Source organism: Pelodiscus sinensis, chromosome 18, assembly GCF_049634645.1.
Source record: "Pelodiscus sinensis isolate JC-2024 chromosome 18, ASM4963464v1, whole genome shotgun sequence".
NCBI lineage: Eukaryota > Metazoa > Chordata > Testudines > Trionychidae > Pelodiscus > Pelodiscus sinensis.
In genome coordinates, this window is record NC_134728.1 from 15546503 (window position 1) to 15574076 (window position 27574).

General features: G+C 41.2%; 1 long non-coding RNA gene across 1 annotated transcript in view; it reads right to left on the reverse strand.

Annotated features, from left to right (window-relative positions):
* Positions 1 to 2153: 2153 nt before the first annotated feature.
* Positions 2154 to 27574, reverse strand: part of LOC112546876 (uncharacterized) — a 28446-nt gene continuing 3025 nt past the window's right edge. The window contains exons 2-4 of the long non-coding RNA XR_003090589.2: positions 11438 to 11513; positions 5544 to 5652; positions 2154 to 3259 (exon numbers count right to left, since the gene is read on the reverse strand). This is a non-coding gene — a long non-coding RNA (uncharacterized LOC112546876). The remainder of the gene's footprint in view (positions 3260 to 5543; positions 5653 to 11437; positions 11514 to 27574) is intronic.

Below are 27574 nucleotides of genomic sequence, written 5' to 3' on the forward strand. Positions count from 1 at the left end.
GCAGCATGCACTCACATCTTTATCCTAGCACAGAGCCCAGTAACTATGCTAGTATGGGACCTATCTAGAAGGGTGCATAAATGGTTAAAGATCCTTGCTCTCCCTCCCATGGCTCCCACTACAGGACTGAGGCAGAAGAGCTATGTTGCAGCTACAGCCTCATGGTTTTGGTCAGGGTTGCCTCTCTTGATGGGACGATACATTTCCTCGCTCCCAAATGCACCCAGTTTGCAATGATATGAATAGGAGCCTCCATAAAATTGTGTTCTGGCATGTGGTCATTATGCATCTCTCCATGAGTTTGAATTCATCAAGGCTGGACTGGACATGATAGCAATTCCCTTTTGTTGCCTCATTAGTAAGAGCAGGATTTGTCCTTCAATGTTGGTGTTCCAGATCCTTGAGTTTATTACAATGAAGACATTCAGCCAAGTCAAGGGTAAACTCAATTAGGAAAGTAATAGTATTTTATTAAATCACATTCAGTAATAAAAGAACTTAATTTGTAAGTAGTCAGCATGTATAATTCTCTTCGTAGGGAAAAATCTTGGAACCCTAACTTGATATTAAAACTTGAGAAAATAAATCTGCATAATACTAAATAATTTAAATATCTAGACTGCAATAAGATGTTGTGGTTCGTGAAGTTATTGTGGAGTGAATGGTACCCAGATAGCTTTAAAACAGCTTTTATTAATCTGCTAAAACTGTAGGTTGGGGGTGAATTGGTATTTTCTCTTTAAAATGGCTGTTAGCATAAACACTGTCAAGAAACTAAGAAAGAATTAACATTCATATATTTTTCATAGGGGGAAGGGAGTCAATTAAACCCTCTTCCTCCTCTCCAGCCATCAAATAACTTTGGAGTTATATTTGGTTCATTTACCTCTCCAATGTTTCCAGTTTGTGCATTTTTTAATGTCTGTATTCCAGTTGTTCTTGGAGATAAAAAGTGCTGCCAATACACTTGTGGAATCATTAGACCAATCTAGCTGACAGCAGGAATTAAATATTAGAAAATCCACTAATGATGCGTCTACACTACACCCGTAGCTCGAAATGCGCTAAACAATTTGAATTATGTAAATTGCGTAGCATGAGTCAATTTTGAAACAGCTTATTTTGAAATTTGGCACTGTCTACACAGCATTTATTTCAAACTAAATCACTATTCCAAAACATCTCTTACTCCTCATGGAATGAGGATTATACAGATGTCAGAATAGCAAGCCTGTTATATTTCAAAATAACAGGCACATTCAAAAGATGCAGAATAGCTATTTCAGAATACCTCCAGTATCCCGAAATCGTGTAACAGTGTAGACATAGCCTAAGAGAGCCTGATCCCATACCATTTCCAACCTGTTTATATAGTTCCAAGATTGTATGATAATTAACATAATAGCAAAGTGAGTAGCACAGTCACAAGTTTGATAAAAACCTTATCCAGTCTTTTGTTTGCCTATGACATTCCTTCTTGGAAAGTTTCCCTCCTGATCCCCTCTCCCTGTGTTCTCCATGGATTTATTCATACTGCATGCAGACTTTAGAACTTGGGAGTTTGCCTAGTTGATGCTGCTTTGGAACATAAAGAGCTGGAGAATGGTAGCAGCCAGAAGATGTCACATCACTATATGATCCCCATTCCAATGGGAGGCCAGTTTGCACTCAAGCAGTGAGCAGCCCTGCTAGAATGCTGGTGCTGAGTTAATGTGTTTTGATGAGCACCATCAGTCTTTATTTCACTGGTGAAAAGAACTCTAATGTAAACAACAACAAAACTCTATGCCTGCTATTCCCTCCCCCCCCCTTTCTTAAAGGCACCTGGCTTCCATTCAGCCCAAGAGACTTAAAATATGTTTCATTTTCATAACGATACCATTGGGAGCAAGGCACCTATTTCAGTCAAATCCTTCTTTACTTTGAGACCTTTACCACTTACCCAAGACAGTCTTTATCTGATGGATAAATTACCATCATGTCAGTATTTACCACTTGGAAAAAAAACTATATACAGTAGGTTTTATCTTCCAAACTGCTGATTCCAATGTCTTATGATCATTTAGTCACCATATGTAGCCAGACATACCGCCCCCCAACCTCCTCCCTATGAAACTCTGTCTTCAAAGGCTCCAGGGCCTCCAGAGGTGCTGGAATAACTATGGCCCTGGATGCTAGACAGGAACCAGACAACAGCAGCAATCGGGCCAGCAGACGATCGGGGCCTCAGGCTGCCCTTGGCTGGTACCAGTAATTGATATGCCAACACACTGTCCCAGAAGAGGAATCTGCCGCCCCATCAGAAAAAGAATGTCCGGCCCTAATGATTTAGTTACCTCCACCTCACAGGTGCAAATTAAGCTTTGGACCCCCTGTGGGAATGGGTGTCACAAAGACGTTCCGAGTTAATTGGATTTTAATGACAAGAGAAGCGTCTACATGACCACAGGGGTATAAAGTGGGGGCCTGTGCCCCGCTCTAATTGGAGATCCAATCACATACCTTCTGGTCAGGTGGTTCTGGACCCCCGAGACTTTAGGGACGCCTTTGTCTTGTACCGACTGCTTCCCATTGGGATTGAGAGAAACACTGGCTTCGCCGGAGTAAGGATCGCAGGGGTGAGAATATACCTGCCAGGTGTCTTTTTTGTGCGCTTTCAATAAGAACTCAGAGAACCAAAAGGGTTCCATGGTACCTTTAAGTGACTTTTATTGTATTTTTCTGTCTTGTCTTTGTAGTGGCTGTGTTATCTGTAACACAGCAGTAGCATTTAACAGCTAAGCTTGCCTTGTAATAATAAAGTAGTAACTGTTTAAGCTTTAACCTGTCTCCTCCTGTTGCTGTAACAGAACCGAACACAATCAAAAGAACCATAGCCAGTTTGGCTATCTTGCCACGGTCAGGGGTAAATACAGTAAGAGCTGAGCGTTGAGTTGTGCTGCCTCCATGGGGCAGACTCTTGGGGTGCCCGTCAGCCTCCTTGGCTGCCTGCTGCGAAGGGACTTTGTCTTGGCAGTTAAAGACTCGGGTGTGATAGGGCTCACAGACCACTCATTATCCCAGACACTGGCTAACACCATAAAGATAATAAGTCTCATAGCTCTGAGAATTCAACAGAAGTATTTTGTGTTTTAAGAATTCAAATCCTGTATTGTCTTTTCAAATTGGACATACTGTACAGTGGAAATACATCAGACTTACATTAGTGTAAGTAAGGGAAGAGTGCAGCCTTTTATTTTTAATCCAGTTATTGCTTGTTCTGAAAATTAAAACAAATAATTAAACCCACTTTTTAAAACATCTGCTTTGTGCAGTTGCAAACAAACATCAATATGTTGCATGCATTCAGGCTGTGAACATTGCCCGGAAACTCAATATGATGGGACATATCTTGAAAAGAAAAAAAAGTAAAGCTCCCATGTTGCTAATTTATACAGCTATTTAGCAAAGTATTTAGCTGTAAGCAAGTGAGTAGTCCCGTTGGAACCAATGCAACTTAAATGCTCCCTTAAAGGGATTCACAGATATAAGTGCTTTCTGAATTGGGGTCATAGTTCTGCAAGATGTACTATATGGTGAGGGCAAGATTATGCCCAAGCATGGTGTGAGACTTCCAAGGATGACAAATGGCTCAAGGGGTATGTCTACACTAGCCCCCTAGTTCGAACTAGGGTGGCTAATGTAGGCATTCGAACTTGCAAACGAAGCCCGGGATTTAAATATGAAGCCCGGGATTCATTTGCAAGTTTGAATGCCTACATTAGCCACCCTAGTTTGAACTAGGGGGCTAGTGTAGACATACCCAAGGGTACCACTCCCCACTTGTACCACTGTCCATAGCTGGGCTACAGTCAGTGACCTTGTACCCTGATCCATTTGTGCTAACTTCTCCAAGTAGTGCATAGATGGGTAGGAAGGTGGCCCTTCTACTGGCCAGCAGAGTTGACATCAAGTGGGAGAGGAGAGAAGGCTGGCTGCTTTGGAAAGAGTGCAACAGTTGCTGTGTTCCTTTTGCACCAATAATATAGTACTGAGAGACATTAGGTCTTTCTTCTGAGTCTGGAGAGCTCAGATGTGATGGAAAGTTGCTACTATCTGGCATCTTCTTGATGTTCTACAGGAAAGGAGTTCGGTGGCCTCATTTCAGTTCACAATGGGCGAGTTTCCAAAACATAAAATACACCAGCTCACTTAGCTGTTACATTGGTAATTTCAGCAGCTGGATAATTTCAGGCCTGGATCTGAATGAGCCCAAAAGAATGACCATTGAGGCTCAGTATAGCGTGACTCTGCAAGGATGTTCAGGCCTTCAAATGGCAGGGGAGAGAGTTTTACCCCAACTGTCAGTTGTCTATTTACAGGCAGTCCCCGGGTTACATGGATCCGACTTACATCGGATCCCTACTTACAAACGGGGTGAGGCAACCCCACACTAGCTGCTTCCCCCCAGCAGACCAGGGAGACGCGAAGCTAGCGCCCCCCCCCCCCCCCAGCAGACCAGGGAGACGCGGAGCGGCTTTTCTCAGCAGACACCTCAGCTTGAGAATAAAGGACTGAGGGAAGTGAGGTGTGGGAGAATAAAACTGAGCTCTGGAGAAATGTTTGGCTAGAGTTTCCCCTACAATATGTACCAGTTCCGACTTACATACAAATTCAACTTAAGAACAAACCTACAGTCCCTATCTTGTACGTAACCCGGGGACTGCCTGTAGTTTGAGAGTCTGCCAGTCAGTTATAATAAGATGACGTCCTGAAACACTGGCAGGGTATGAAGCCCAGACAGCAATGGTCAAGACTTTGCTAATATAAAGCAGAATTAAGCTGTGAGCAATAGGCAGGCCCTGTTCATAGAACTTGGCAAGAACTGGGCTAATATTACAGAAACACTCATACCTAAAAGGTACTAGGCATAGGCCATAAACACTTTCCAGAGGGGTCATCACTGAACACCTCAGAAAGAAATATTTTGATACCAACACCCCCCAGATAACAGATAACAGGAACATATGGACTCAGGTTCAGGATAGGGTCTAAACTGACAGCATGATAGTGATCAAACCAAATTTACAAGGCAATGGGTGGATTTAGGTAACATCAGAGGGTGGCAACCTGATACGTCAGGAGTGATGCGTAACTTGTTTGTACCTGTGTATAAAAGTGTACCCCAAAGAGTTGTCTTTGTCTGACCTAGGGGGCAGTGATGGATCCCACGTCACTGACTGAGTTGCATTCATCGTCAGGGGCACAAATTCTTAGCCTTCCTGTAGAGCTCTGATCTGGAGAAGCTATTGCTGTGCTTCATTTACTACAAACTGGGCCTGGTTCCTTCAATCCTTATCTGATTTTGTGGCCTTTGGGGGCTCTCTTGGAGTCTGCTGTGATGGCTATTTGCACAAGCCAACACAACAGATAGAAGAGCATGTGCACACAGCTGAATGGTTATCATCCCAGAAGGATCAGGAGACCTGTCAGTACTCCTCACCAGTGACACCTGCCTACTACAAGCACTAATGTCTCAGTGAAGCCCATTAACACAGGCTTACCTTTCAGAAAATGAATATTCCCATTGTCTTCCTTGGGACTGCTCACACATTTAAGATTACACTTGTGCTTCCATACTTGCATGGCTGGGACTTAGCTTCACACAACCTGCTGTAAGAGAGAACAAAGGAAAAATGACACATTGTTTTTGTGGCTTCTGATTTATTTACATTTCTATTTTAAAGGAATACGCTAATGCACTACAGACGTGCTCTATACAACCGCAGAAAGGGGGGCTGCTTTGTGTTTTGTAAATTGAAAGAAATAAAATAAACATTCATATTTGATTAATACAATATAATATTGCTTCAAGGAGAGCCTCAGTATATCAGGAATCTGCGCTGATGTTGCAGTTCATTCTGAGATGTGTGATAGAAAAGCTCAAACAATGTATATAAGCATATTGGAGGAGGGGCGCTCTGTTAACATAGACAAGCTATCACTTAGAGCAGTACACACAGTTTTTAAATATCACCATATTCCAAAGTCCCACCGTCAAAATTGAGATCTCATTAAGAAGACCCAGCACTGTATCCTCAAGTCCCTAAACAGTCACCTTCTTCCCTTCTTGTCAGTGTTATGGTTTGTGATCCAGTTCCAAAATCTCTATCTGGGAAAACCCAAAGTCATTTTTTAAAGTTAACAGCTGATTTTCACCTCTATATTGCATTTTGCCATTTTCACTTTAAGCTGAAGTGTAATCCTCTCTCCCTCCCCTCCCCCACCCCCGAGAAGTTTTGCTTGGAAAGAAACCTGGAACTTCACAGCCTTTATTCCTTTTTCCCTGACTCTTCTAATCCTCATAATACATAATTGAAAAATCCTTGAACTATTTCCACTTCATCTTTGAACCATTCTGGTGGTTGTGAAATACACTGCAGTATTGAAATTCAATAATAGTAGCATAAAGGTAGTAAAACGGTCACTGCCCAAAAAACTCACTGAAATAAAGCATAAAAAATAAATCAGATGTGGCAGGAGAGGGAACGGCTTATTGGAAATTATTTTCCAAGGCACATGACTATCTCTGAGTGATGTGAAGAGCACAGTGTTTTAGAGTGAGGAATATGGGGTTTGATAGAAAAAAGTAAATAAAACAAGCAAAAGTAGAATTGATTTCTAAAACAAAGAAAAAGTTTAGCTACTGCAAAGTTTCAAAATACTTTAACTTCTGTTTCCATGGGAATTAAGAACCACATTTTTGTTAGACCAGCCATATACTTCTTTTGTTTTTTGTGCAGTCTTATTCAGCTTCAGGTATGGAAAACAAAGCCTTTGGGTGTGATGCCTTTCTTTGTAATATTTTTGTGTAAATTGCTTCATTTCTGTTATTGTTTGTATTACGATAAATCCATCTGAGATCTGAGACCCACTTATCCTAGGAACTCTACTAATGCATATCCAGAGTCAGGGACTGTTCCTATCAGCTTAACATCTAGTAATAGTCAAGACACACAAAGAACTGGAAGGAAAATAGCTTGAAGAAATGAAGTGAGTTGCCCAATGTCTCACCATAGGTTAATCCTGGGAGAGAACCCAGGTTTCCCCAGCATTTCAAGCCCTATAACTAAGCCACACTGCCTTTTATGTTCCTGTAATTCTGCCCTTTCTCAAAGACACCTGCAATGTCTTGGAGAACAAAACTGATTAACCACAAACACTCTATTTAAGAGTCTAGTGGAATCTTCTCCCACAGGTGTTTTCAATGCACATGAACACAACAAAGGCCTCAGTAGAGGTGTGTGTGTGTGAAATGCCCTCTGCCTAGTGTTGCTCAGAGTGAGAAGAGAAGTCACACTTTTGAAGGTAACCTTATTTTAGAAATAGAAAGAGAAGATTAAACTTATAACTCCTTGCTGCAGAGTTCATGTTTTATGCAAAGTAAAGGAGCTAAAGCCAAAGGAGCACTCAGTTCTATATCAGGTCATATCTACAGAGACTGAGAAGAGATGGAATGGGAAGTGCCCTGGAATATCTCAAAAAAATGATTAACTATAATTCTCAGTGTGTCTGACAGATGCTATGTTTGAAAGTCATTCTTAAAAGCACTAATCTCCATCTGTATTTACTTGCAATGGTAACACAAAACAAGGTGGAACACACCATCATAAAGGTTTCTATTATGAATGTTGGGGTTTCCATGCATTCCCACATTTGGTGGTATCCACAAAGAACCATGAATCTTTATTCCATCTCTAGACATCTTGCAATTATTTATAATGTTTTTTAAAAACATTTTACATTTTACACAGAAGGGAAAGTCTTGTTGCTGAATTCAGTAGTCGAACAGAGCTAAAGTTTTAATCTGAAACTTTTTTCAGTAAAATTGCAGATTTGGTATCTCCAAAATATTTTGCAAATGTATGTGATTACCATTGAATTGTTCAATAAAGAAAGGGTTAAAGAATTTTCAGAAATTGGAAATGTTTTGATTTCACATTTTTAAAATAAAATGTTTGGATTTTTAATGGATTGTTCATGCAAAATTTTCCTTAATTTTAATTTTAAAAAGTAAAAAATATTTTTAAATGATCTAAAATCAAACAAAACTTTCATTTGAGTCAAACAAATGTTTCTTTTGACTGTAAATAATTTTTTTCAATTTTTTGAATCACCATTTTCTAAAAAAAAATTTAATTCAAGCCAAAATGATTTTTTTAAAGAAAATATTGTTTAACATTGACAGCTAACTGTAAAATCCATTATTCACACAACTCTACTCAAGAAATCTAGGGTTTTACTCCTGGATGTGCCCTGGATTTCCTGAATGAGCCTGGGCAAGTTATTTCATTTCCATGTGCCTCAGTTCTCCATCTGCAAAATAAGATGAGTATACTTTCTCCATCTGAAAAATAAGATAAGACTGTACACTCTTCAGGGTGTCAGGGCAGTTTTTACTATGTGTTCTTACTGCACCTAGCACAACAAGCTCCCTATTTCAAGGGGTGACTCTAGGCAGAAAAATAACAATTACAGTGCAAATATAAGCTAAAATAGAAAACTGGAAAAATCGTATGGGATTATGTAATTAAAGATTATCAGAATGAGTATACATAAGGGGGCACAATTGGAGTTATCCCAGCAACCTTAATTCTGACATCCTGACTTTTGAGGGTGTGACTTTGCAACCTTAATAATGTTCTGTTAACATATTTTTGGGTGTAACTTCCTACGGTTTAAAAAAAACAAACTGAAGAAATATAATTTTAATCAAGTGGCATCAGATTAACACCCACATGGACCATCAGTAGAGTTGGAAAATTTATATCCACTAGAGGTTGAACCTCTCTAGTCTGGCAACCTTGGGACCTGATTGGTGTTGAACCAGAGAATTTGCCAAACCATGGGAGGTCAATGTTGTAGTGAGTGGATCTCTTTATTTTTATTTCACAGAGGCGAAAAAATTGACCAATGGTTTCAATGCTACTTAATAATGTATGACTGTGCTGATACAAACTATATAAGCCTACGCCTAGCCCAGACCGATCAGTTCTCTTCATAACAAAGCATTAGTGTTACACAATTTTACTATATTGGCACAAGGAAATAAGTAGATTAAGCATAAAAAACATGCTTGGGGTAAACTACAGCTAAATATCAGCACAGAACACTGAGAGCCAGGACTGGTGGCTGTAAACAAACTTTATGGGACAGCGGAAAACTTGGCCACACCCATGATAACTGGGCATCTGGCTAACTAAAATCATGCTGGATCATGACTATTGCTAGACCAGAGAGTGTTGGACTAGAGAGTTTCAACCTATGTACAGGTTGAAAAATGGAGTAAGGTATGAAAAATGGAGTAACGGATAACAATAGTTAGTGAGATAAGGTCAGCAAGGCAATATCTTTTCTCCATCCAACTTTTGTTGGTGAAAGAAGGAAGCTTTCAAGCCACACAGAGAGCTTTGGGTCTGGGAAAGATATTTCCAGCATCATATAAAAATGTAAAGTGAAACAAATTGTTTAGCACAATTTAGTTATCACATATTGTATGGAATCATTTAAAGTAGCTACTTATGCTAAACAATCCTTCCCCACCTGGCATTTTCCTCTGACATTTCAAGCACCCTTCCTAGATCTGAAGAAGAGCTCTGTGTGGCACCAAAGCATGTCACTCGCAGACGTGGGTCCAATAAAAAAGCTTACCTCATCCACCCTGCCTCACTAATATTCTGGGACTGACAGAGCAACAGTCACTCTGGATACAACCTTAGTAAATTGTCATTCGCTATGCAGAGCAGCATTATAGGGGGATGAGACACACACTTCACTTGTGGAATAGTGATAGAAATGTAGCCATGTTAGTCTGGTGTAGCTGAAACAAAAAACAGGACTATGTAGCACTTTAAAGACTAACAAGATGGTTTATTAGCTGATGAGCTTTCGTGGGCCAGACCCACTTCCTCAGATCAAATAGCGGAAGAAAATTGGCATGACCATATATACCAAAGGATACGATCAAAAAAATGAACACATATGAAAAGGACAAATCAAATTTCAGAACAGAAGGGGGATGTGTGTGGGGGGAAATGTCTGTGAGCTAATGATATTAGAGGTGATAATTATCATTCCCTTATCCCCATTCTGTTCTGAAATTTGATTTGTCCTTTTCATATGTGTCCATTTTTTTTGATTGATTGTATCCTTTGGTATATATGGTCATGTCAATTTTCTTCCACTATTTGATCTGAGGAAGTGGGTCTGGCCCACAAAAGCTCATCACCTAATAAACCATCTTGTTAGTCTTTAAAGTACTTCACTTGTGGGTTTCACAGATATTTGCTGACAGCACAGGAAAGAGTCTCAGGGATCCTGGATTTGACTCTCCTGCTTATTCCCTCCCAAACTTAGTCTTGTCTCATTGCCTTCAGCCTGTCACATCCCCACCTCACCTGTCTCATTCTCCTGGCCTGCCCACTCCCAGTCTATTCATGAGGCTTCTCATCTCAGTCCCAGTCTCCTTGCTAGGCAAGTCCCTCATTCAGGGAGACTCATTCAGCCTGGGGCTCTGAGCCCTGTCATCTGGGGATAAAGACCAAGCTTGAGCAACTTAACTTCATGGGCTTGCTGTGGCATGAGGCCCTAGGAAATTCCCCGGTTTGCCTCTAATGCTGTCCCTGGCTTTTATATACAGAGAAACAGTTGTTATGGCACAGATGGGGTGTGGAGCTTTATCATCATCTTGTGGTGGGGAGACTCAGGAAGAAAAGGAACCTCTGTTTTAGACAACTTCATCTCTACTTATTCTTTTTGATACCCCTGATGCTACAGTATTTAACTGATGTCAACATCAGGCATTATTTGACTTAAGGCAAATACATCCTGCAAGGGAATACTCTGGTGTCTGACGTTTGTTAGATTTATCCTCGTTAGACATAATGTATATTTAATACTTTATTGAAAATACTGATACAAAGATAGAGAGGGCTATAGGAACAAAACCAAACTATACTGCTATAGGGCCATATTCTCAACTGGAGTAAATCAAGCTAAGCCAATGTATATAAGCCAAGATTCTAGTTATTGTTTTTGAGGAGATAATAGAGATGCATTCCTCGGGCTAAAACCAGACAAGCTTAGTTCTCTCTCTCTCTCTCTTTCTCTCTCTCTCTCCGTCTCCATATATATATATATAAAAACCACACACACACATATTAATATAAAATTTTGAAGCATGTCATACATTTCAGTGCAAAGACAGCCAGTATATTGTAATTTCATCTGAAGGAGATCCTTAATAATGTTCCACATTCACTCCATCATGTAACCTAGCCTACAGTTGAAAGGAAAATGAAGATTTGGTGGGTATTTTTAATCTAACAAAATTCACTAACAACAGATTGTTTTAAAAAGAAAGGAATAAAAACCTATTATTATTTATATTCTCACTAACCTTGATTCACCAAATGCTTGAGCATGTATTTAAATTTGAAACCATGATCGGAAACCCTCTGGAACCAATGGAACACCTGAAATATTAACGGAACAATTTGAATAGTGAATCGACTCTCAAAAGTGGATTTCTCTATGCACAATTAGCAAGCAGGAAAAAAGTGCTACATCTGCTGAATAAATTGTTCATTGCAAATTAATCATTCTGTTTCCTGTGGTGTTTTAGTCATGTCATGCTGTTTTATATACACTTATTTCCGAGGAGTGTTGTTCACTTCTCTTTCATTCTGAAAAAACTTTAAAAACAATGAATGGTCCTGCAGCACGTTAGAGTCTAACAAAAAATGTAGTTGCTATCATGAGCTTTCTTGGAGGCATCTTGACCTGTGGAGAACTTGCATCACAGAGCATTCAGAGAGAATTGCATACCTCTGAATCTGCTGTTGTTCTGAGATCAGCAGTTCAGCAATCAGTTGATAATGCAATCTTAGTTGTTACCATTCCTAGAAACAGCACTGAAAATTTTCCTTCCAATACCATGCTCATGGAGGAGTCGTCACACCTTGGACCTCCCACAAAGATCATCAACCACTTTCCCCTGAATCTTGCCCCTCAGCATACTTTGAATACTAGTTCTTCAGCTTCAAAGAAATGCAGGCTCTTAGGGGAGTACTACATGCTGCTACTAATGAACTTTTATCATTTCCTTCAGAAATAAGGGCACTATTGTACATTTTGTGTCAGAGAATTAATATTATTAGCTGAAAGCCTGGATTTTCAGCTATCCTGTACTACATAAAAGACTTGTGCCAGCTCATCAGCAGAATAATTGGAGAGGCTATTATATCCCCTTCCTTTTTAATGTAGATAAATATAATCATATATAATTACACCTTCATGGGTATAAAGAAACTGCTGCTTCAGGGTTAAAGGGAGGTGTGTGCTCATTGTGGTATATTTCATTTCTAGACTGCAGGCACTGTTATTTGATTCATAAATCACAAGCCAGTGTGCACACTGATAATCTGCCCCACTATGTCCCTTAGCGAGACCTCTAGAGAGAAGTAGATATGCATGCAAAGAAGGTCTACAGAAAAACTGCTGCCAATAAATAGAAATCATATGGATCCAAAATTCCATTTCATAATAGACATTTCTTTCCCTTCTCACTCTCTGTCACCATCAATTTATTTGCTCCACACCTCTGACTTTCAACTCTCTTATCTTTAGTTTCGCTTTCTTTTTTCTAACTGAATAATTGAAATAACAGAGGGGCTCAGATCATAAATTTCCTCTTGGTTAAGCAGACATGGTAAAAGAAATAGGCTAGTTCAAAACCCTAGCTAATAAAAAAAATACTTTTGCCCTTCCTCTGAGAAATCAAATTAAGGAATTCGGCACAAAGAGATGGATGTGGTTCAATTAGTTAATGCACTGAACTGCCACATGGGAGAGTTGGATTCAGAAATGGTTTAAGGTCTGGGAGGGAAATTGAGTCTGGGACATTCAGGGTTGACCACATCACAAAAACTCAACATGCTTTGGCTTGATTTGACAATATGTGGTCAAGAGACTCCCTGAAATGAACTATTAGTGGGCTGTGCAGATCAGAACAACGGTGCATAAGGGGGATTGTGGGAGACTGTCCACACTGAGCATTGATTCAGACAGAGCTATTAGTCCATCATTTCCTTGATCACTCCTTTCACTATTTATTTAAACAATAGTAGTTAGTGCCAGTGATATTTTAAATCTGTAAATGCTATGATTAGAAACTGTGACCCGAGACTAAAGAACAAACAGAGGACTTAACAGAAATAAATAAGGTGAGAAAAAAGCAGAGTTACAAACAGTTGCCTTAAAGCAAACCCTGTTCTTCATCTTATAGCCAAATCCTGTGCCACGACAAACCACAGAAAAAGTTAGTGGCATGATTCCCTCCTTTGTGCTGAGGTGCTTCTGATTGAGGAAATGTGAAGATTACCCTCATTTCTTTATAAATCCTTTGTGTTTAGAGAGGAGAGTACAGAAGTGCATGAGCTTGCGCTCAAAGCAGGAGAGTGTTGGTCTTACAGAAAGGGGGAAAGTTCCTATTTCATGTCAAGTCTTTCAGATGTTGCACATAATAAATGTCTGGAATCAGCCACCAGCAGCTTCAACTTGTGCACAACCAAGTGTTTACCTCCAAAGACTTGCCTTAGCATGGATGCAGGGCACACTAGGCAATAGAAAACAAGGGCTTATTAGATGTTATACCATCACCATTCTGTGGAGTTGCATATTATACAACTGTGAATCTCTTTTCCCAACCAGCTAGAAGCCATGTTAAGCTGGCCTATGTAAGACCGGCCTGCACACTATTGCTTATAGTGCTGAATCTTTTTGTTACTCAAATGAGTGTGAGTTCTACATAATTCACACATTTCTGTGCCCATCTTTTCCTTCTGCATGGAGATAATGGGACTTCAGATAAGTAGCATTGACACAATTATATATGTATGATTAATAGACCAATGTGTACATGCAATTACCATAATTAGGTACCTAGTTTAGGGCCTTAATTCAGCAAGGTACCTAAACCCATCTAACTAAACTGATGGGACTACTCACATGCTCTAGACATGTGCTTATGTACCTTCTGAAGATGCATAAATCCAGTCTTAAATTAATATAAAACCTGTTCCAGGATCATCCCTGGTGATGTGCATTTCCCAGATGGTGCTAAAATCCTCTATTGAGTGCCTATATTTGTAAGTTACACTAAGATTAACAGTAACAGCAATGGTTTAAAAGTACAGCCAGACTCTTTCTTTCTTAATCAATAGCTAAACCATTTGACAATAAAAGTCAAATAGGAAACTATGAAAGCATAAAAGCTAAATTGCTCTGGAATACAGACCTCAAAAGTCTGTAAGAAGCTGATTTCATTACAGGTTATTTCCCCAGGTTTGTGCCTCTTTCTATTGACGATGATTGATGTGGGAAAATTTTATTTTCACATTTAATAGATTTCAATCTGTAAAACATTTCTAAATCAAAATGAATTGAGAGGCGCTTTTTATAAGGTTTGCCTCCTAATAATCTTTTGTAATGCTTTCCCAAGCTAGCAATGAGGCTGTCTTTTCAAGCTTAGCAGCAGATACTTCGAAACAGTTAGAAAAGCTGCACCCTTGTGACAGCTTTATAGTGTAGTAATTTCACTTTGTCTGTAACCTTGAAGAAGGTGCAATCAGGGTTACTACTGTAACATTTGAATGCAATGTTTTTCCCCACTATTATGTCTCTAGATCTAAACATTGAGATAATTTTTATTTTTCACTGCATAATTTCTAAGGAAGCAGAATCATTTTTTGTAAAGTAATTTATTTCATTTGGAGTCTTTTTGTTTCGAGCCTTTCCTTTGCTGTGTTTTGTGAGTTTATTCTTGTGAATTTATCTCCATTCAAACACTATCATTTGCAGAGGAAGTGATACCACCTTTGGAGGTCCTCTGCAGAGGAAATGCAGAGAGAAGAGGCATGTCCTCTCTCAGAGGTGGAAGTGGAGAGAAAGCTGCAAGCCACCTGGTGGTTGAGGCCTGGAGGTCCATGCTGCACATGCCAGAAGCAGAGAGGTGGACAAGAAGGGTAAATTTAAAAAGCCCTTCCCAGAAGTTCAGTTTGGAGGGAGCTGTTGAGGGAGATAGACGCATCTTCCTATTGCTGGAGCAGAATGTCAAAAACTGCGGCTGTCCTGAGGGCCTGCATGAGCCTCCAGAGAGGACCTGCAACTACCAAAGGAGGAGCTGCTACCACTACCCTTAGCTGTATATCCCATGAAGGCTGAGGACAACTCCTGGCTACAGGTACACTGAGGGGAAAAATAAGAAGTGGCCCAGGGAAACCAGACAATAGTCTGCTTAAGAGTGGGCCTGAGACAAAGTCAGCATATTTCAAGCAAATCCTGGCTGACCCAATGGCAGACCACTCCTCTGCTATTTGGGACCTGGGCTAGTGGAGTTGGGCAGGCCCATGTCCCCCTTGTCACCCATCCCTGGTGTGGCAGTACTCCTCCTCCTTAGGCTAAGTCCCTGCACTCCTCAGGCACCCCTTCCTGACACCCATAGGCTAGGTTTGGCGCTCATCCCTACCTAAGCCCTGTTTAAAGGAAGGGTGAATAGATTGCTACCACTCTACCTGGTTATAGGCCACAGCCCAGTCTATTTACAGCTCTACTTGATGGTTGGGGTCCCCTAAGAACCACCCCCTCATTTTCTTTTGCTCAGAAAAGTCTAGAACAAACCAAACTGTGAGGAGGCGTAGCCATGCTAGTTTACAATAAAAATACAGATGACTTAAACTTCAGTCTTGTAAGTGCTCAGCATCTTGGTGCAAATCCAAGAAAACCATTCAGGTAAAACGATGGTGAGCTAGACATAAAAGTTGACCACTGACTACGTGGTAGGACATAGCATGCAGAGACATGACCACGCTGGGCTCAATGGAGGAACAAACCATAGACTGCAATGAATGTCAACTCTGTGCTGCTCCCCATGTCTGTAAAGATGCTTTGGGATGAGAAGAGAGAAGGTTCAGGGTCAAGGTGCTCAGCATTTCTGGGGATTCAGCCCTGGTTCTTAGTAGGATAATTTGGCAATGCCGACTGCTGCACCATGATGTGGCTGTCAATTCCAACCCTAAACTAGAAAGGGTGGCTAGAGTACAAGGCTAACCACGCAGCCTTATAATGCATTCACTGGCTATAGAAATGGAACCAGGCTACATAATCTCAGAAGAACTGGAGAACTACAAAATGTAAGACAGAAAATTGGATGCCTTCGGAAATAAGGACCTACAAGATTCTGAGCATTGTTGGAAAGAGTTCATCATGAACAAAGAGATCTTAGAAATCACAAATCCACAACATATTTCCTCTAGCACCCATATTTCATCACCCACAGACTATGTGTTTCATTTACTACTCTACAGTGTTTGATACCATTCAACATGACCATTTCTAGAAGCTTCTGAAAAGTTCCATCTTCTGTGATGTCACCAGCATTCAGATAACTTTACTACACTATAGGCAGAAGGAATTAACTTAAATATTCAACTTCTCCAATTAGCCAAAGAAATCCACGTCATCCTGTGCTTGATCTATTCTATGCTGCCATCACACATATTAGAAGAAATCTATTACTGAATGTATGATATTTGGAGAAAGTAAAAGTGTAATATAAGTAGACTATCTGATATGTCTGTAAGAACACACAGAAATGAATGCTGCCAGCATCAAGCTTTTAAGATCTGAATTGGCTGTTTCTCTGGAAGTCAATGGAAAACACATTTTCATAAAATATGAACCATAACTGAACTTGAATTTTCATGGTTAAGGCAAGTCTTTATGGTTACAATAATGCATACATCACTGGAGTAGACAGGAGAGGAAGGTGAAAGTGAATGTGTGGCTTCAAATAAGAACAGCTAAAATGTACTTGCAATTGTATAACAGACACACACACTTGTTTTCTTGGATGACTTTTAAACTCTGCCAAGCTCAGACTATTGAACCTATCAGTGGGTTCGTGCAATAGTCATAGTCAGGAACACAGAGATTTTTATTTTGAAAATTTACCGGAAATGCTCTTCATCTAGTAACTCAATTTTAAGATCAATACTATTCAATTATTTAGCACGAAGTGCACTCTATGGGATTGTGCTTAATGGGGGAGGAAAGTGATAAGTTTATTTATCAGATACAGCACAGGTTGACTGACAGCAGCAATCAAATATCAAGTGCATAAGAACTTTAATAAATTTTAAAGAGATCATCCTGACTCAGCCCTGACTCACCTCCCACATGAACCTCACTGAGGGTATGTCTACACTACAAAGTGAATTCGAACTAACAGCTGGAGCGCTTAATTCGAACTAGGTAAACCTCATTCTATGAGGACTAATGCCTAGTTCGAATTAAGGGCTATGTAGCCACTTAATTCGAACAAGTGGGAGGCTAGCCCTCCCCAGCTTGACCTGGTGGCCACTCTGGGCACAACCAGGGAAACTATTCTGCCCCCCACCCAGCCCCGGAGCCCTTAAAGGGGCACGTTCTGGCTACGGTGCCCGTGCCAGGTACAAGCCTGCCAGCACCCAGCCAGCAGACCCTGCACCTGGCACAGCACGAGCCAGCCACCTGCTGCCACTCAGCCCTCCGCCTCTTCCTGGGACCAAGCTGGTGGCTCCCAGGAGCCTGCCCATGGCCCGCAAGAGGCAGGCGCCCACCTGGTCTAGTGCGGAGATCGTGGACCTCATCCAGGTTTGGGGGAGGCCTCCAACGTCCACGACCTCCGCACTAGGCACAGTAAAGTGGCCGTCTAGGGCAGGATAGCAGCCAGCCTGGCCACCAAAGGCCACATGCAAACTCAGGAGCAGGTTTGCATGAAAATCAAGGTGGTCCAGTGAGCCCCCCCCGACCCTGAGCTTAGAACATAAGAACATAAGAATGGCCGTACTGGGTCAGACCAAAGGTCCATCTAGCCCAGTAGCCTGTCTTCCGACAGTGGCCAACACCAGCTACCCTGGAGGGGATGGACCGAAAACAACAACCAAGCCATTTGTCTCGTGCCATCCATCTCCAGCCTTCCACAAACAGAGGCCAGGGACACCGTTCCTACCCCTTGGCTAATAGCACTCCATGGACCTAACCTCCATGATTTCATCTAACTTCTCTTTAAACTCTGTTATAGTTCTAGCTTTCACAGCCTCCTGTGGAAAGGAGTTCCACAGGTTGACTATTTGCTTTGTGAAGAAGAACTTTCGCTTATTAGTTTGAAGCCTGCTACCCATTCATTTCATTTGGTGTCCTCTAGTCCTTCTATTATGGGAACTAATGAAGAACTTTTCTCTATGCACCCTCTCCACACCACTCATGATTTTATATACCTCTATCATATCCCCCCTCAGTCTCTTCTTTTCCAAACTGAAAAGTCCCAGTCACTTTAGCCTTTCCTCACATGGGACCTGTTCCAAACCCCTGATCATTTTAGTTGCCCATTTCGGAACCCTTTCCAAGGCCAAAATATCTTTTCGGGGATGAGGAGATCACATCTGTACACAGTATTGAAGATGTGGGCATACCATAGTTTTATACTTCCCCTTCTCCTTCTTCCCCTGGCTTCCCACTTCCAGCTCCCTCCTCCCAGGTTTCCCCCTCCCCTCTCCCACCCTCTCTCTTCCGCTCTCCCACCTCCTTTTCCCAGTCTCTCCAGAGGTTAATCCCCCCACCCACCCGCAGTTTTGTTAAATAAAGAGAGTTTCTGTTTTTGAACACACATGCCCTTTATTTTTTACATCAGTAAGAGGGGCTAGAGAGGGGTAAGTGGAAGGAGGTGAGGGAGGAATGGGGCACGAATGGGGTGGCTCTGCGGGCTCCTCAGGGTGGAAGCTCTCCTGCAGGGTCTCCTGGATACTGACAGCCCCCCGATTGATCCCCCTGGATGGCAGCCTGCGGAAAGTGCAGCCGGGCTAATGGCACTAGTTGGAATTAGCTTAGTTTGAATTAACTAATTCGAATTAAGTTAGTTCGAATTAGTGCTGTAGTGTAGACATACCCTCAGAGGGGATGTAGATGTACACCTCTCCTGCCACCTGCATAACTGGGGCTCAGCACATCCACAGCAATGAGATTTCCCTGTGGATTCAGGTCAACTGAGTGGAAGGAGTCAATAGTGGGAAAACACATTTTACACACCTCCTGGATCCTAAAGGTTTAAGCAGAAGATATGTTCTCTCTCCCATGGAGCTGCCACTTTGGGATACAGGAGAAATCCTTGTTAGCATAATTCTAATTGCGCTATTTTGCTAGGGAACAGGGGATAGACTGCTGCTGGAGACCAGAATGCATCAGGTTTATGGGTAGGCAATGCAGTTTATTCTGAGGGGTAGTGAACAATGTTCCTGCTAATTTTTTCCATTCATGTGCAGAATAAATTTTGTTATGTACACTGAGACATGTGCACGTGTGCACCACCAGTAGAAAACAGATGCTGCCAGCTGCTGCTAGCTGTGGGAGTGCTGCTAATCAGCTGGGCAGTATTTGTATCGCTCTTGGGTATCTGCCAAAGTGCACAGCTTACAGGAAACGCTGGCTGAATCCTGCTCACAGGATCCCAGCCTCACACCAACACAGACATTAGGGAGGGCTCTGCAAGGGGATTCTCAAGGCAATCCCTCCTCCCCCCAAGGGATTTCCTTAGGACTAGGTGATCAAAGCCTCTTGTCATAGAATCAGCCTGCAAGAAAGTGAGCATTGTGATTTCAAGGCAGTGGTCTAAGAGCCATCATTATTCACCCTCCTATGTAAGATAAGTTATTGAATGGTTCTTTTAGAAATATTTCCTTTGTTTGCTACTTGTCACTTACTAGTTATAGCAGGAGACAAGGGGTCAGAACAGTTACAGCAGATTGCAGTGTGTCCTTGCACAAGTCATTTAATCGACGAGGAGTCCTGTGGCACCTTATAGACTAACTGAAGTGTAGGAGCATAAGCTTTCGTGGGCAAAGACCCACTTCGTCAGATGCATGTAGTGGAAATTTCCAGAGGCAGGAATAAATATGCAGGCCAGGATCAGGCTGGAGATGACGAGGTGGATCCAATCAAGGAGGATGACACCTCCAGATCAGCTGCTAGAAGTGGGCCTCATCCTCCTTAATTGGTTCCACCTCGTCATCTCCAGCCTGATCCTGGCCTGCATATTTATTCCTGCCTCTGGAAATTTCCACTACATGCATCTGACGAAGTGGGTCTTTGCCCACGAAAGCTTATGCTCCAACACTTCAGTTAGTCTATAAGGTGCCACAGGACTCCTCGTCGCTTTTGCAGATTCAGACTAACACGGCTACCCCTCTGATACTTGAAATCATTTAATGGCTCTGTGCCTCAGTTGTTCCATCAGTAAAATAATGGGGGAACTATTACCTAAAAAAGTGGGCATTAAGAAGTGAGCATTCATCAAGATAGATGCAATATCATTGCTTTCTCCAATATGCAATACGGATGGTGTATTGCATTTGGAGAAATATTAGGTATTTGGGTGGGGGTGGGCAGATCCATAATTGTAATCTCTCCGTCCCACTGCGAGAAACAATTATGATAGTGACCATTGTCTCTTCCTCTGAGGGAACTGTGAACACCTTTAAATTCTAAGATAAAAGGTATTAGAGATGCAGTAATATATTTCTTGTAATTAATTTGGGAACATCTCATTCCTATGATTAAACTGCTCAGAAGCATTGGTTCAGTTGTATGAACATATACCTTCCCCCGCCCCATGCTGTGGTTAAGTACTGTTACCTTCACTCCCACAAGGATAGACTTCAGTGGAACTATTCACCAAAATCAAGTAGCCTTTGACTGGACGACAGGAGAACTGGTTTCCTTTCTTGGTTCTGCCACTGGTCTTCTAGCTGATCTTGGACAAGTCATGCCACATTTCTGTGTTTTTTCCCTTTAAAACGTGCCAATCTTCACTTTCCTCTTTCCTGGTGATACTTTGAATGTGTACCAGAGATAGTTCTGGTTCCCCCTTACATATGTGAGTAATTCTGTTGAGGTCAATGGGGTAAGCAAGTGAAGTAAGATCTGACCCTACTGGTAAACACTGTTTTAATCTATCTAGGGTTTCTGTGTTCATGCCCAGTACCATAATATCTAAGCTGCTGACCTTCTCAGCTCTAGCTAGGCATTGTGGATGGGATCCTGGACCTACTGAAGTCAATAGCAAAACTCCCATTGATTTAAGTGGAGTTGGGATTTCATACTTTCTTCTGTTCTCTCTTCCCTGGTCATGCAGTTTTATTTAGGGTATGACTCTTTCCCCCTAGGATTGCTAGTCATTGTGGTCATGATAGAAAGGCTTTATAAAAATGAATGTCTTGAAGCATTTTTCTGTACATGGCCAGACTCTGGATTAGTCAAATTTGTTCAGCTAGACTGCCTTTACTGAGAATTACAGAAGCATGACAGTTTTCTGAGTGATTTTATGAATGAACAAATCCTAGAGATTTTGTGGGTCTGCTTTGAAATTGGACCTTTTCTTTTCTCTTGTTTGACAAATAGCTATGTAATCCTGTAAATACGTGGTATATTTCATGTCTGTGCAATGCACAAATTTAATTGTGTGGACCAATACATTGCAGCAATGAATCAATGCATTATTTCCAAGAACATTTATGGTGAACATTTCCATCCCAATTGAAACAATGTAATGTTGTTGCTTTTTGCCCTCAGATTTATAACTGTTTGCTTGCATTTCATTATGCACAATATTTCTCCTGGAATTGACTGTGGAAAATGAGTTGGACATGTAGATCTCCACTGGTATTATACTGAACTCCTTTCAATGAAATCCCTGGAGCACACAAATTGAATACATTTACAGAAGTCAGTAATCTCTGTCTAGAGATTATCAATCACTCCCCTAATAAACCACAATGCCCACACAATTGATCAATTAGTTAAGGGAGGAAACTCACGATAGGAGTTCTCTTAACCTAGCTTTTCTGACAAGTTTGTCACTCAATAGAGTCAAAATCAGGGATAAGATTTTTTACTTAAAGATCTTCCTGCTGCAGTGTATTTTATGGGCTACTGCAAAGGTGTTATTAAATTTCTAAAAAGCAACAATACACATTAAAAAATGTACGGTACCAATGCAGAGCATAGATTATGCAAAGCTATTAGAATGAAATGAATTAGACAATATCTAATCTCATCTCACTTTATCTGTTCTTTACAAATGTGGACATGTTTTCTCTTTGTAATCTCTTTCCTGAAGTTGTTATTATTACTTTTACACACAATAGAGTGATTTTGTGTGTATGTAGGATGGGAATGAGCAGCAGAGGGAGAAGTAAAAGGTGTTTCAAAAGAGTTGTCTATTATATATTTTATAAACTTTGTCTGTCTGTGTGCCTGTTCATCCATCTGTGAGTCCATTTGTTCAAGAACTCCTAAACGGTAAGAGCTAGGACCACCAAATTTGGTATGAAGCTTTCTTTAATCATAACTTAAAGCAGGGTCAAGTATTGGCTGTACCAAGAAAATGGGACATGTGTTAAATCGGATTGTTTCTCATAAAACAGAAAGGGAAGAGTATGGTAAGAGAGACTGTTATACTTTAAAATCACCACAGGTGGGCAGCAAGAAGCCAGAGATGGGGACTAAGATCACTATAATTTCATTTGGCCAGCAAGGGGCATAGGTGGAGAAAAGGACAGCTATCTACTATTTATTTCAGAAAGTTTATCTGTGTGTTTGTTTGTTCCCTAGCCAGGGAACATGCATCCCTCCCCTTGCTGTGAACACTGCAGCTACAGTGGTGCTTCTTACCTGACTCCAATCTGCTGTGGTGAGAGATGATAGGGTTGTCCTCTCTTCCCAGGGCAGCCTGTATACTGAACTTCTGACCCCCCACCCTACCCCAGAGCAATGATTTAAATGAAAGAAAACAAAATGTATTTGGGTTAAGGACCTGAGCAACACTGGGTAAATCATCTAGTTATTTCATAAAATAGTATCTTAGCCCTTCTGAAATTAATGGGAGATTTCAATGGGATTTCATCAATTGACTCTAATTCAGTGACTGATCCATCACTCATAAAATTAGTAGAAATGAGCTTAATGATAGAATTATGATAGCTGATAGGGAGGTTGAGGAATCCCTGTCCATGGAAGTTTTTAAGAACAAGTTAGGCAAACACCTGGCAGTTATAGTCTAGGTATACTTAATCTTGCCCCAGCATGGGCAGATGATTTAGATGACCTCTTGAGGTCCCATCAAGCCCTTCTATTATGTGATTATTCCCTCTGATTTTCCAAAAGGCAAACTCAACTAGTTTTCAGAAAGGCAGAAAATTCCAGATGAGATTGTATCTAAATTCTGACTCATGTAATAGTAAGCAATAAAGAATGAAATGCTTCCATACAAGATCATTTTCATCTTAGGATTGCTACAGTATTTAAACTATATTTGTGTTTAGCATTCTGCAGAATCGTCTATGTTAGCTTTGTACAAAAGTATGATATTAAATATATTATTACCTTTAAGCTACTAAGAAAAGTTAGTTGCTTTGATTATTCTCAGAGAATTAATTTGTGTTGTTTTTTAAGTTATCTTTATATTCTGTCTCCATTAATGCACCTGCATTGGCAGTTTTTTCTTTCTTTTTTTAAAGCCACTTTGCCTTTTCCCTTTAACAGAATCATAGAGCTGGAAGAGACCTTAGAAGGCCATCAAGTCCAGCCCCCTTCCCAAAGCAGGACCAATCCCAATTAAATCAACCTAGCCAGGGCTTTGTTAAGCCAAGACTTAAACACCTCTAGGGATGGAGTCTCTACTATTTTCCTAGGTAACCCATTCTAGAGCTTCACCACCCTCCTACTGAAATAGTTTTTCCTAATATCCAACCTGGACCTCTCCCACCGCAACTTGAGACCATTGTTCCTTGTTCTGCCATCCATCACTACTGTGAACAGCCTTTCTCCAGCCTCTTTGGAACCTCCCTTCAGGAAGTTGAAGGCTGCTATCAAATCCCCCCTCACTCTTCTCTTCTGCAGACTAAATAGACCCAACTCCCTCAGCCTCTCCTCATAGGTCATATGCTCTAGCCCCCTAATCATTTTGGTTGCCCTTCGCTGGACCCTCCCCAATGCATCTACTTCCTTCCTGTAATTGGGGGTCCAGAACTGGACACAATACTCCAGATGTGGCCTCACCAGAGCTGAGTAAAGAGGAATAATCATATCTCTGGATCGACTGGCAATGCTCTTCTTAATGCAACCTAATATGCCATTAACCTTCTGGCTACAAGGGCACACTGTTGACTCATGTCCAGTTTCTCATCCACTGTAATCCCCAGGTCCTTTTCTACAAACTGCTACTTAGCCATTCTGTCCCCAGCCTGTAACAGTGCTTGGGATTCTTCTGTCCCACGTGCAGGACTCTACACTTGTCCTTGTTGAACCTCATCAGATCTCTTGTGGCCCAATCCTCTAATTTGTCTAAATCACTCTTGACTCTATCCCTGCCCTCCAGAGTATCTATCTCTCCCCGTAGCTTAGTGTCATCTGCAAACTTGCTGAGGGTGCAATCCATCCCCTCATTTAGGTCATTAATAAAGATGTTGAACAAAACTGGTCCCAGAGCCAAACCTTGGGGCACACTGCTAGAAACTGAGTGTCATCCTGACATCGAGCTGTTGATCACTACCCGCTAGGATTGACCTTCCAGACAGCTTTCTATCCATTTTACCATCCATTTATCCAATCCACATCCCTTAACTTGCTGGCAAGAATATTATGGGAGACTGTATCAAAAGCCTTGCTAAAGTCAAGGTATATCACATCCACTGACTTCCCCATGTCCACAGAGCCAGTTACCTCATCATAGAAGCTAATCAGATTGGTCAGGCACGACTTGCCCTTCATGAATCCATGTTGACTATTCTTGATCACCTTCCCCTCTTTCAAGTGCCTCAAAATGGATTCCTTGAGGGTCCCTTCCATGATTTTTCCAGAGACTGAGGTAAGACTGACCGGCCTATAGTTCCCTGGATCATCCTTCTTCCCTTTTATGAAGATCGGCACTACATTTGCCTTTTTCCAGTCATCTGGGAAAAACAAACAAACAAACAAAAAAAACCACCACCACACACCAAACAAATACAAGCTCAGCACACAGTAAGAAAGCCCCAATAACAAAACACACTTCCCTCAAGAGTCCTGTATCTGCTTCTCCTTCACCTGGAGAACTCCCTCTCAAAACTCTCTGTTAGCACTCACTCTGTTAGCACTCACCTCTTTGACTAGCCTATAGTTCCCTGGATCGTCCTTCTTCCCTTTCTTAAAGATGAGCACTACATTTGCCTTTTTCCAATCATCCAGGATCTCTCCCGATCTCCACGACTTTTCAAAGATAATGGCCAAAGGCTCCTCAATGACATCTGCCAACTCCCTCAGTACCCTCGGATGTATTAAGTCTGGACCCATGGATTTATGTATGTTTAGATTTTCTAAATAGTTCCTAACCTGTTCTTTCCCCACCAAGGGCTGTCCACCTTCGTCCCATATTGTGTCACTCAGCGCATTAGTCTGGGAGCTGACCTTGTCTGTGAAGACAGAGGCAAAGAAAGCATTGAGTACTTCAGCTTTCCCCACATCATCTGTCACTCGGTTACCACCCTCATCCAGTAGGGGCCCCACACCCTCTCTGATCACCTTCTTCTTGCTAACATGCCTGTAGAAACCTTTCTTGTTATCCTTCACATCCTTTGTGAGTTGCAATTCCAATTGCGCTTTCGCCTTCCTGATAGCTCCCCCGCATTCTCGAGCTGTACATTTATACCCCTCCCTAGTCATCTGTCCAAGTTTCCACTTTTTATAAGCTCCCTTTTTGTGCTTAAGTTCACCAAGAATTTCCCCTTTCTGTTAAGCTTGCAAGCCATTCAAATAATATCATCTTCCAGTGATTCACTACATAATCTCTGTTGTCTTTAAAACTTCTATAGCACTTGAGGTTGGCAATCTGGAAGAATTTTTACAGCCTCTGAGCTTGCCACAAATCAAATAATTCATTATCCAGCAAACTACCCTCTCAAACTGAGACTGTTCTTGAAACAATCCTATTTGTACAGTGATAGCTGTAAAATCAAGGGAGGTTTAAGTCAAATTATTTCATCACCTATGAAATGAGACCAATTTGTGTTAAATAATTCCCAGGCAGACAAAGCTACACAGTAAATACTCCCACTACCCTGGCTCACTAGAATGACCTACTCAGAGATTTGTTTTAATCAGCTGTGGAAGGGTGAAAAGATGTCAGGCTACTGCATTTCTGAGTCAGATCAACTAGTTGTGTGTGATCCCTGCAGATTGTTCCGCATATGTGACCCTTGCTATTCCTGTAGGAAGTTATTCAGTACAGAAAGTTTGTTTCTATCTTTAGTAGAGGAATACAGGACTAAAAATCAAATAAACACACACACACAAATATAAAAACTAACCCTCGTGCCCTGAATAGCAAAAGCAGAGTTTGGTCAAAAGGAAGTTATGAAATATAAATGGAAATAATAAATAACCATGGACTTTGTGGCATTCACAGCTCTCTCTTATCCCCTGCATTATCTGGAAGAGTGTGATTGGATTTCTGTACTTCATCCTGAGCAACCATTTCTAGGCCCCACTGTTTACTAGTAAAGTGATGAGGAATTTCAGTTATTTGGAGGAGAGACCAAATAGCATGGGACTGAGCTGTGGCCAGACAGGAAGATAAAGTTTCATTATTTTACCATGCTTTAAAATGGAAACCGAAATAAGCATTATAAAAATTGCTTTGGCAGAGTTAGTTAGCAGAGGTGTCTATGTGAACTTGGGTCTTGCTCTTATAGATTTGCGTGATCTAAATTGGAATTTTTTCTGGTTTGAACGAATCCAGCAACACCCTACGAAATTCACAGGTTTTGTCTTTTTTTCAGTCCAGGCTGGAGAGATGGGTCAGAACCAGTGTTCCCTGTAAGCTTAGCACTTGTGAGGCTGCACAGGAGAGATTCGAATGCCACCCAGCTGATTAGCAGAGCACCCACAGCCAGAACCATGTGTTGCTTCTGGTGGTGCACATCCTCACATGCTCAATGCACATAACAGAATTTATTCTGCACACAGATGGAAAAAATCTGCAACTGGTTGGAAAAGATTAGAGGGACCATTGATCAGATCCACAAAGTGACGGATTATGGATCTTTTACATGTTTCAGCGAGCACTTTGCTGCATGATTCAGTGGGACTACCCTGGTGAATGAATGCTTATCAGATGCAGAAGAGCTTCAAAGTTGCACCCCAAATTTGGATCTGGATACTGACCAGAGTAATTTAAAGACTGAGTGTGTTCAAAATTGAGCAGTTCATGCCTAAGTGTAGTGATTAGAGATAGACCAGAATTTTTCAGTTTGAAAGCTTTTTCATCAAACATGCTAATTTGTCAAAACCCCAAAGTGTTTGTATAAAAAGGGTCTATTTTCATGAATTTCCTGACTTGCAAAAAAAAATTGAAACATTTCAGAATTCTCAAAATTTTGATATTTTCTAATAGAAAAAAGTTTGGGGT